Raw genomic sequence first — 11,763 nt, forward strand, 5'->3', positions numbered from 1 at the left:
TATGGGTCTGTTCAGATTTTCTATTTCTTCCCGTGTGAATTTTGGTAGTGAGTGTGTGTTTAGGAATTTGTCCATTTCTTCTAAGTTGTCCAATGTGTTGGCATAGAAGTTTTTATAGCATTCCCTGATAATTACTTGTATTTCTGATGGGTTGGTTGTAATAAGTCCATTTTCATTCATGATTTTGTCTATTTGGGTGCTCTCTCTTTTCTTTTTGAGAAGCCTGGCTAGAGGTTTGTCCATTTTGTTTATTTTTTCAAAAAACCAACTCTTGGTTCCATTGATCTGTTCAGTTGTTTCTTTGGTCTCTATGTTGTTTATTTCTGCTCTGATTTTTACTATTTCTCTTCTTCTACTGGGTTTGGGGTGCTCTTGTTGCTCTGCCTCTAGTTCCTTTAGGCGAGTTGTTAGATTTTGCACTTGCGTTTTCTCTAATTTCTTGAAATAGGCCTGGAGTGCAACGTACTTTCCTCTTAGGACTGCCTTTGCCGCATCCCATGAGTTTGGATTGTTGTATTTTCATTTTCATTTGTTTGCATATATTTTTTAATTTCTTCTCTAATTGCCTGATTGGCCCATTCATTCTTTAGTAGGGTGTTCTTTAACCTCCATGTGTCTGGAGGTTTTCCAGACTTCTTCCTGTGATTGATTTCAAGTTTCAAAGCATTATGATCTGAAAGTGTGCATGGTATGATCTCAATTCTTTTCTATTTATTGAGGGCTGCTTTATGTCCCAGTATGTGATCTATCTTGGAGAATGTGTCATGCGCACTTGAGAGGAAAGTGAATTCCTTGGCCTAAATGCAGAGTTCTAAATATATCTGTCAGATCCATCTAGTCCATTGTGTCATTCAAGTCCAGTGTTTCTTTAGTGATTCTCTGTCTGGTTGATCTATCCACTGCTGTAAGAGGAGTATTAAAGTCCCCTGCTATTAGCACATTCTTATCTATAAGGTTGTTTCTGTTTGTGATTAATTGTTTTAAATATTTAGGTGCTCCCATATTCGGTGCGTAGAAATTTATAATTGTTAGTTCTTCCTGATGGATAGACACTGTAATTATTATATAATGCCCTTCTTCATCCCTTGTTATTGTCTTTAAAGTCCAGTTTGTCCAATATAAGTATAGCTACTCCAGCTTTCTTTTGACTTCCTATAGCATGATAGATATTTCTCCATCCCCTTACTTTTAATCTGAAGGTATCTTCCAATCTAAAATGCGTTTCTTCTAGACAGCAAATAGATGGATTTTGTTTTTTTTATCCATTCTGCTACCCTATGTCTTCTGATTGGAGCATTCAGCCCATTTACATTCAGTGTTATTATTGAAATATGTGGGTTTAGATTCATTGTGTCCTTTGTGGGGTTCATGCTTGTGGTGGTGTCTCTGGTGTCTTCCTCCCTTGCAATACATCCCTCAGAGAGTCCCCCTAAGGATTTCTTGTAGGGCTGGCTTAGTGGTGACAAATTCTTTCAATTTTTGTTTATGTGGAAAGACTTCTCCTTCTATTTTGAATGACAGGCTTGCTGGATAGAGGATTCTTGGCTGCATATTGTTTTCTGTTCATCACATTGAGTATCTCCTGCCATTCCTTTCTGGCCTGCCAAGTTTCATTAGATAGGTCTGCCACCACTCCGATAGGTTCCCCTTTGTATGTGAAGGCCCTTTTCTCCCTAGCTGCTTTCAAAATTCTCTCTTTGTCCTTATATTTTGCCAGTTTCACTATGATATGTTTTGCAGATCAATTCAAATTACGTCTGAGGGGAGTTCTCTCTGCCTCTTGTATTTCAACGTTTACTTCCTTCCTCAGGTTGGGGAAGTTCTCTGCTATAATTTGTTCCAGGACTCCTTCAGCACCTTTCCCTTTCTCTTCCTCTTCTGGGATTCCTATGATACGGATATTGTTGCGTTTGACTGTATCAATGAGCTCTCAAACTCTTCTTTCATGTTCCTGGATCAGTTTGTCTCTTTTTTTTGTCAGCTTCTTGCTTTTCTCTAATGGTGTCTTCTAAATCACTTATTCTCTTTTCTGCCTCTTCATTCCGTGCATTGGACACCTCCATTTTATTATGTCTTTCGTTTATCGCATTTTTTAATTCATCATGCCTATTTTTGCTCTCCTTGTTGTTTGTAGCCATAGTTTCTTTGATGTCCTGTATACTTTTTGCAAGCCCAGCGATTAATTTTATGATTATTGTTGTAAAATCTTGTTCAGTTATGCTGTTTATATCTGTTTTGAGCAGTTCATTAGCTGTCAATTCTTCTTGGAGATTCTTTGGAGGAGAGCTCTTTCGTTTCATCATTTTGGTTAGCTTTCTGTCTCTTGTTAGTTTTAAAGACCTGTTTTGCTCTCTGCACCTGTGAGCGCTGCTGTACCCAAGAAGACTCTTTGACTGTCCAGGGGCTATCCTTTCAGAAAATGTTCTTTGAATGTTATCTCTTGGTCTCTCTTGTTGAGACCTTGGTTATTTTATTTTCCTACTCATAGTGGTATTTGAGACTCTCCACCATGTGTACTTTGGCTTGTTTTTTTGAGGTAACCCTGGAGAAGAAAACATACAGACAAACACACAGGAAACAGAGGGACACAAATGCACAGACAAATCCAACAATCATGGTAACCAAGAGGGAAAACTAAAAAGTAATGAGAAAAGATGGAGGAGGGAAGGCGAATGATAGAAAATAAAAATACATAAAAAAGTCAAAAAGAAGAAAAGAAAAGGAAAAAAGAAGAAAACCGATAGACAAAGATCGGTTTAAAGCATATAACCAGATTTCCCAGCTACAATTAAATAGCCGGGTGTATGCATGCTCGTTGAAGAGCATAGAGAAAGAGAGAGATGATAGGGCGGAGATGAAGCAAAATTGGAGATAGAATGAACAGGCAGAAGGGATGAGAAGCTTTTTTCAAAGAGATAAAGGGTGGAATATGGTTGGAGAGGTGAGAGAAAGACCAGAGAGAAAGGTGGTGTTATCCAGAGAAACTATCTAGTCTGATTACTCCTGAGAGGCTTTGTTATACCGCCATTAACAGTTTCTCTGGTCGCTGCTTCCCTGTTGCCGGGTGTTGAGTGGAGGGTGGGGGAAGTGCCGCAGCCTCAGATCCGCCAGGGTCAAGCGGCAATACAACCCGAGTGCGTCTGGGGAAGGTAGCAACTTCAGGTCCACAGAGTCCGCGTCGCCTCACCCCGCTGCAACAGCTTTACTGCCACAACCGCTTTACTGGTCGCTGCCGCTTCAGCAGGCAACTTTTTGCTCACACAGCCGCCACTTCACTGGGTCGGGTCGCCGACACCGCGGCTTCAGTGGGCCGATGTCGCACGCGCCGCTGCCGCTTCACCCGGCGCTGGGACCGCTGCCACAAGGCATTGCTGCTGCTTCACTGGCCGCTGCCACTCAGCAGGCAACTTTCGCTCATGCAGCCACTGCTTCACCCGGCGCCCGGCACCACTTCACCGGGTCGCCCGCTGCCGCTTTAGCGGGCCGATGTCCCGCGCGCCACCGCCCCTTCACCCGGCGCCGGGACGGCCGCCGCAGCCGTCGCTGCTGCTTCAGTGGCCGCCTCCGCTTCAGCAGGCAACTTTCGCTCATGCAGCCACTGCTTCACCCGGCGCCCGGCACCACTTCACCGGGTCGCCCGCTGCCGCTTTAGCGGGCCGATGTCCCGCGCGCCACCGCCCCTTCACCCGGCGCCGGGACGGCCGCCGCAGCCGTCGCTGCTGCTTCAGTGGCCGCCTCCGCTTCAGCAGGCAACTTTCGCTCATGCAGCCACTGCTTCACCCGGCGCCCGGCACCACTTCACCGGGTCGCCCGCTGCCGCTTTAGCGGGCCGATGTCCCGCGCGCCACCGCCCCTTCACCCGGCGCCGGGACGGCCGCCGCAGCCGTCGCTGCTGCTTCAGTGGCCGCCTCCGCTTCAGCAGGCAACTTTCGCTCATGCAGCCACTGCTTCACCCGGCGCCCGGCACCACTTCACCGGGTCGCCCGCTGCCGCTTTAGCGGGCCGATGTCCCGCGCGCCACCGCCCCTTCACCCGGCGCCGGGACGGCCGCCGCAGCCGTCGCTGCTGCTTCAGTGGCCGCCTCCGCTTCAGCAGGCAACTTTCGCTCATGCAGCCACTGCTTCACCCGGCGCCCGGCACCACTTCACCGGGTCGCCCGCTGCCGCTTTAGCGGGCCGATGTCCCGCGCGCCACCGCCCCTTCACCCGGCGCCGGGACGGCCGCCGCAGCCGTCGCTGCTGCTTCAGTGGCCGCCTCCGCTTCAGCAGGCAACTTTCGCTCATGCAGCCACTGCTTCACCCGGCGCCCGGCACCACTTCACCGGGTCGCCCGCTGCCGCTTTAGCGGGCCGATGTCCCGCGCGCCACCGCCCCTTCACCCGGCGCCGGGACGGCCGCCGCAGCCGTCGCTGCTGCTTCAGTGGCCGCCTCCGCTTCAGCAGGCAACTTTCGCTCATGCAGCCACTGCTTCACCCGGCGCCCGGCACCACTTCACCGGGTCGCCCGCTGCCGCTTTAGCGGGCCGATGTCCCGCGCGCCACCGCCCCTTCACCCGGCGCCGGGACGGCCGCCGCAGCCGTCGCTGCTGCTTCAGTGGCCGCCTCCGCTTCAGCAGGCAACTTTCGCTCATGCAGCCACTGCTTCACCCGGCGCCCGGCACCACTTCACCGGGTCGCCCGCTGCCGCTTTAGCGGGCCGATGTCCCGCGCGCCACCGCCCCTTCACCCGGCGCCGGGACGGCCGCCGCAGCCGTCGCTGCTGCTTCAGTGGCCGCCTCCGCTTCAGCAGGCAACTTTCGCTCATGCAGCCACTGCTTCACCCGGCGCCCGGCACCACTTCACCGGGTCGCCCGCTGCCGCTTTAGCGGGCCGATGTCCCGCGCGCCACCGCCCCTTCACCCGGCGCCGGGACGGCCGCCGCAGCCGTCGCTGCTGCTTCAGTGGCCGCCTCCGCTTCAGCAGGCAACTTTCGCTCATGCAGCCACTGCTTCACCCGGCGCCCGGCACCACTTCACCGGGTCGCCCGCTGCCGCTTTAGCGGGCCGATGTCCCGCGCGCCACCGCCCCTTCACCCGGCGCCGGGACGGCCGCCGCAGCCGTCGCTGCTGCTTCAGTGGCCGCCTCCGCTTCAGCAGGCAACTTTCGCTCATGCAGCCACTGCTTCACCCGGCGCCCGGCACCACTTCACCGGGTCGCCCGCTGCCGCTTTAGCGGGCCGATGTCCCGCGCGCCACCGCCCCTTCACCCGGCGCCGGGACGGCCGCCGCAGCCGTCGCTGCTGCTTCAGTGGCCGCCTCCGCTTCAGCAGGCAACTTTCGCTCATGCAGCCACTGCTTCACCCGGCGCCCGGCACCACTTCACCGGGTCGCCCGCTGCCGCTTTAGCGGGCCGATGTCCCGCGCGCCACCGCCCCTTCACCCGGCGCCGGGACGGCCGCCGCAGCCGTCGCTGCTGCTTCAGTGGCCGCCTCCGCTTCAGCAGGCAACTTTCGCTCATGCAGCCACTGCTTCACCCGGCGCCCGGCACCACTTCACCGGGTCGCCCGCTGCCGCTTTAGCGGGCCGATGTCCCGCGCGCCACCGCCCCTTCACCCGGCGCCGGGACGGCCGCCGCAGCCGTCGCTGCTGCTTCAGTGGCCGCCTCCGCTTCAGCAGGCAACTTTCGCTCATGCAGCCACTGCTTCACCCGGCGCCCGGCACCACTTCACCGGGTCGCCCGCTGCCGCTTTAGCGGGCCGATGTCCCGCGCGCCACCGCCCCTTCACCCGGCGCCGGGACGGCCGCCGCAGCCGTCGCTGCTGCTTCAGTGGCCGCCTCCGCTTCAGCAGGCAACTTTCGCTCATGCAGCCACTGCTTCACCCGGCGCCCGGCACCACTTCACCGGGTCGCCCGCTGCCGCTTTAGCGGGCCGATGTCCCGCGCGCCACCGCCCCTTCACCCGGCGCCGGGACGGCCGCCGCAGCCGTCGCTGCTGCTTCAGTGGCCGCCTCCGCTTCAGCAGGCAACTTTCGCTCATGCAGCCACTGCTTCACCCGGCGCCCGGCACCACTTCACCGGGTCGCCCGCTGCCGCTTTAGCGGGCCGATGTCCCGCGCGCCACCGCCCCTTCACCCGGCGCCGGGACGGCCGCCGCAGCCGTCGCTGCTGCTTCAGTGGCCGCCTCCGCTTCAGCAGGCAACTTTCGCTCATGCAGCCACTGCTTCACCCGGCGCCCGGCACCACTTCACCGGGTCGCCCGCTGCCGCTTTAGCGGGCCGATGTCCCGCGCGCCACCGCCCCTTCACCCGGCGCCGGGACGGCCGCCGCAGCCGTCGCTGCTGCTTCAGTGGCCGCCTCCGCTTCAGCAGGCAACTTTCGCTCATGCAGCCACTGCTTCACCCGGCGCCCGGCACCACTTCACCGGGTCGCCCGCTGCCGCTTTAGCGGGCCGATGTCCCGCGCGCCACCGCCCCTTCACCCGGCGCCGGGACGGCCGCCGCAGCCGTCGCTGCTGCTTCAGTGGCCGCCTCCGCTTCAGCAGGCAACTTTCGCTCATGCAGCCACTGCTTCACCCGGCGCCCGGCACCACTTCACCGGGTCGCCCGCTGCCGCTTTAGCGGGCCGATGTCCCGCGCGCCACCGCCCCTTCACCCGGCGCCGGGACGGCCGCCGCAGCCGTCGCTGCTGCTTCAGTGGCCGCCTCCGCTTCAGCAGGCAACTTTCGCTCATGCAGCCACTGCTTCACCCGGCGCCCGGCACCACTTCACCGGGTCGCCCGCTGCCGCTTTAGCGGGCCGATGTCCCGCGCGCCACCGCCCCTTCACCCGGCGCCGGGACGGCCGCCGCAGCCGTCGCTGCTGCTTCAGTGGCCGCCTCCGCTTCAGCAGGCAACTTTCGCTCATGCAGCCACTGCTTCACCCGGCGCCCGGCACCACTTCACCGGGTCGCCCGCTGCCGCTTTAGCGGGCCGATGTCCCGCGCGCCACCGCCCCTTCACCCGGCGCCGGGACGGCCGCCGCAGCCGTCGCTGCTGCTTCAGTGGCCGCCTCCGCTTCAGCAGGCAACTTTCGCTCATGCAGCCACTGCTTCACCCGGCGCCCGGCACCACTTCACCGGGTCGCCCGCTGCCGCTTTAGCGGGCCGATGTCCCGCGCGCCACCGCCCCTTCACCCGGCGCCGGGACGGCCGCCGCAGCCGTCGCTGCTGCTTCAGTGGCCGCCTCCGCTTCAGCAGGCAACTTTCGCTCATGCAGCCACTGCTTCACCCGGCGCCCGGCACCACTTCACCGGGTCGCCCGCTGCCGCTTTAGCGGGCCGATGTCCCGCGCGCCACCGCCCCTTCACCCGGCGCCGGGACGGCCGCCGCAGCCGTCGCTGCTGCTTCAGTGGCCGCCTCCGCTTCAGCAGGCAACTTTCGCTCATGCAGCCACTGCTTCACCCGGCGCCCGGCACCACTTCACCGGGTCGCCCGCTGCCGCTTTAGCGGGCCGATGTCCCGCGCGCCACCGCCCCTTCACCCGGCGCCGGGACGGCCGCCGCAGCCGTCGCTGCTGCTTCAGTGGCCGCCTCCGCTTCAGCAGGCAACTTTCGCTCATGCAGCCACTGCTTCACCCGGCGCCCGGCACCACTTCACCGGGTCGCCCGCTGCCGCTTTAGCGGGCCGATGTCCCGCGCGCCACCGCCCCTTCACCCGGCGCCGGGACGGCCGCCGCAGCCGTCGCTGCTGCTTCAGTGGCCGCCTCCGCTTCAGCAGGCAACTTTCGCTCATGCAGCCACTGCTTCACCCGGCGCCCGGCACCACTTCACCGGGTCGCCCGCTGCCGCTTTAGCGGGCCGATGTCCCGCGCGCCACCGCCCCTTCACCCGGCGCCGGGACGGCCGCCGCAGCCGTCGCTGCTGCTTCAGTGGCCGCCTCCGCTTCAGCAGGCAACTTTCGCTCATGCAGCCACTGCTTCACCCGGCGCCCGGCACCACTTCACCGGGTCGCCCGCTGCCGCTTTAGCGGGCCGATGTCCCGCGCGCCACCGCCCCTTCACCCGGCGCCGGGACGGCCGCCGCAGCCGTCGCTGCTGCTTCAGTGGCCGCCTCCGCTTCAGCAGGCAACTTTCGCTCATGCAGCCACTGCTTCACCCGGCGCCCGGCACCACTTCACCGGGTCGCCCGCTGCCGCTTTAGCGGGCCGATGTCCCGCGCGCCACCGCCCCTTCACCCGGCGCCGGGACGGCCGCCGCAGCCGTCGCTGCTGCTTCAGTGGCCGCCTCCGCTTCAGCAGGCAACTTTCGCTCATGCAGCCACTGCTTCACCCGGCGCCCGGCACCACTTCACCGGGTCGCCCGCTGCCGCTTTAGCGGGCCGATGTCCCGCGCGCCACCGCCCCTTCACCCGGCGCCGGGACGGCCGCCGCAGCCGTCGCTGCTGCTTCAGTGGCCGCCTCCGCTTCAGCAGGCAACTTTCGCTCATGCAGCCACTGCTTCACCCGGCGCCCGGCACCACTTCACCGGGTCGCCCGCTGCCGCTTTAGCGGGCCGATGTCCCGCGCGCCACCGCCCCTTCACCCGGCGCCGGGACGGCCGCCGCAGCCGTCGCTGCTGCTTCAGTGGCCGCCTCCGCTTCAGCAGGCAACTTTCGCTCATGCAGCCACTGCTTCACCCGGCGCCCGGCACCACTTCACCGGGTCGCCCGCTGCCGCTTTAGCGGGCCGATGTCCCGCGCGCCACCGCCCCTTCACCCGGCGCCGGGACGGCCGCCGCAGCCGTCGCTGCTGCTTCAGTGGCCGCCTCCGCTTCAGCAGGCAACTTTCGCTCATGCAGCCACTGCTTCACCCGGCGCCCGGCACCACTTCACCGGGTCGCCCGCTGCCGCTTTAGCGGGCCGATGTCCCGCGCGCCACCGCCCCTTCACCCGGCGCCGGGACGGCCGCCGCAGCCGTCGCTGCTGCTTCAGTGGCCGCCTCCGCTTCAGCAGGCAACTTTCGCTCATGCAGCCACTGCTTCACCCGGCGCCCGGCACCACTTCACCGGGTCGCCCGCTGCCGCTTTAGCGGGCCGATGTCCCGCGCGCCACCGCCCCTTCACCCGGCGCCGGGACGGCCGCCGCAGCCGTCGCTGCTGCTTCAGTGGCCGCCTCCGCTTCAGCAGGCAACTTTCGCTCATGCAGCCACTGCTTCACCCGGCGCCCGGCACCACTTCACCGGGTCGCCCGCTGCCGCTTTAGCGGGCCGATGTCCCGCGCGCCACCGCCCCTTCACCCGGCGCCGGGACGGCCGCCGCAGCCGTCGCTGCTGCTTCAGTGGCCGCCTCCGCTTCAGCAGGCAACTTTCGCTCATGCAGCCACTGCTTCACCCGGCGCCCGGCACCACTTCACCGGGTCGCCCGCTGCCGCTTTAGCGGGCCGATGTCCCGCGCGCCACCGCCCCTTCACCCGGCGCCGGGACGGCCGCCGCAGCCGTCGCTGCTGCTTCAGTGGCCGCCTCCGCTTCAGCAGGCAACTTTCGCTCATGCAGCCACTGCTTCACCCGGCGCCCGGCACCACTTCACCGGGTCGCCCGCTGCCGCTTTAGCGGGCCGATGTCCCGCGCGCCACCGCCCCTTCACCCGGCGCCGGGACGGCCGCCGCAGCCGTCGCTGCTGCTTCAGTGGCCGCCTCCGCTTCAGCAGGCAACTTTCGCTCATGCAGCCACTGCTTCACCCGGCGCCCGGCACCACTTCACCGGGTCGCCCGCTGCCGCTTTAGCGGGCCGATGTCCCGCGCGCCACCGCCCCTTCACCCGGCGCCGGGACGGCCGCCGCAGCCGTCGCTGCTGCTTCAGTGGCCGCCTCCGCTTCAGCAGGCAACTTTCGCTCATGCAGCCACTGCTTCACCCGGCGCCCGGCACCACTTCACCGGGTCGCCCGCTGCCGCTTTAGCGGGCCGATGTCCCGCGCGCCACCGCCCCTTCACCCGGCGCCGGGACGGCCGCCGCAGCCGTCGCTGCTGCTTCAGTGGCCGCCTCCGCTTCAGCAGGCAACTTTCGCTCATGCAGCCACTGCTTCACCCGGCGCCCGGCACCACTTCACCGGGTCGCCCGCTGCCGCTTTAGCGGGCCGATGTCCCGCGCGCCACCGCCCCTTCACCCGGCGCCGGGACGGCCGCCGCAGCCGTCGCTGCTGCTTCAGTGGCCGCCTCCGCTTCAGCAGGCAACTTTCGCTCATGCAGCCACTGCTTCACCCGGCGCCCGGCACCACTTCACCGGGTCGCCCGCTGCCGCTTTAGCGGGCCGATGTCCCGCGCGCCACCGCCCCTTCACCCGGCGCCGGGACGGCCGCCGCAGCCGTCGCTGCTGCTTCAGTGGCCGCCTCCGCTTCAGCAGGCAACTTTCGCTCATGCAGCCACTGCTTCACCCGGCGCCCGGCACCACTTCACCGGGTCGCCCGCTGCCGCTTTAGCGGGCCGATGTCCCGCGCGCCACCGCCCCTTCACCCGGCGCCGGGACGGCCGCCGCAGCCGTCGCTGCTGCTTCAGTGGCCGCCTCCGCTTCAGCAGGCAACTTTCGCTCATGCAGCCACTGCTTCACCCGGCGCCCGGCACCACTTCACCGGGTCGCCCGCTGCCGCTTTAGCGGGCCGATGTCCCGCGCGCCACCGCCCCTTCACCCGGCGCCGGGACGGCCGCCGCAGCCGTCGCTGCTGCTTCAGTGGCCGCCTCCGCTTCAGCAGGCAACTTTCGCTCATGCAGCCACTGCTTCACCCGGCGCCCGGCACCACTTCACCGGGTCGCCCGCTGCCGCTTTAGCGGGCCGATGTCCCGCGCGCCACCGCCCCTTCACCCGGCGCCGGGACGGCCGCCGCAGCCGTCGCTGCTGCTTCAGTGGCCGCCTCCGCTTCAGCAGGCAACTTTCGCTCATGCAGCCACTGCTTCACCCGGCGCCCGGCACCACTTCACCGGGTCGCCCGCTGCCGCTTTAGCGGGCCGATGTCCCGCGCGCCACCGCCCCTTCACCCGGCGCCGGGACGGCCGCCGCAGCCGTCGCTGCTGCTTCAGTGGCCGCCTCCGCTTCAGCAGGCAACTTTCGCTCATGCAGCCACTGCTTCACCCGGCGCCCGGCACCACTTCACCGGGTCGCCCGCTGCCGCTTTAGCGGGCCGATGTCCCGCGCGCCACCGCCCCTTCACCCGGCGCCGGGACCGCCTCCGCAGGCGTTGCTGCCGGTTCACCGGGCCGCCGCCATGGATGGTGCCGGGCGCAGGCAGTTTTTCCTGGCGCCTTCTGCGACCAGGGCACCTAGTTTAAAGTCAGCACCCCAGCCAGAGCTAAAAAACACTGTCTTTCCAAGCCAAGGTTTTTCTCTTCTCCAGGGATGGTTCTATGAGCAATCTCAGCTTCTCTTTCCTTTCCCCTGGACTTGCAGCAGCTCATCACCACTCGCCGGTTTCTCACTCACTGCAGCTGCACGCAAGCCGGGTTCCCTCCCCTCCCTCGGTGTCCCTGGGTCCAGTCCCGCTTTTATCTTCCCCAGTTCGCACTCACACACTTATGAGGTTTCCTTCCCAGTGTACTCTGTCTCTTTCTCTTCCCAAACTCCGGTGGCTCAGTGTCCAATGACTTCAGGCCTTCTCTGTTTGACAGATGAGTGCAGGCGAAATGTACGATGCTCCCTACTCCTCTGCCATCTTGCCTCCAAACCTCGATTTATAGAAGTTTCTTCCTTCCTTTCTTTCTTTTTCTTTCTTTCTTTCTTTCTTTCTTTCTTTCTTTCTTTCTTTCTTTCTTTCTTTCTTTCTTTCTTCCTTCCTTCCTTCCTTCCTTCCTT

At 62.8% G+C, this 11,763-nt stretch overlaps 1 pseudogene; it reads right to left on the reverse strand.

Annotated features, from left to right (window-relative positions):
• The window catches only part of LOC120222677, an 18,078-nt pseudogene that overhangs the window by 3,307 nt on the left and 3,008 nt on the right, over positions 1-11,763 (reverse strand).

The sequence above is a fragment of the Hyaena hyaena genome, unplaced genomic scaffold (genome assembly GCF_003009895.1).
Source record: "Hyaena hyaena isolate Hyena2069 unplaced genomic scaffold, ASM300989v1 scaffold_906, whole genome shotgun sequence".
NCBI lineage: Eukaryota > Metazoa > Chordata > Mammalia > Carnivora > Hyaenidae > Hyaena > Hyaena hyaena.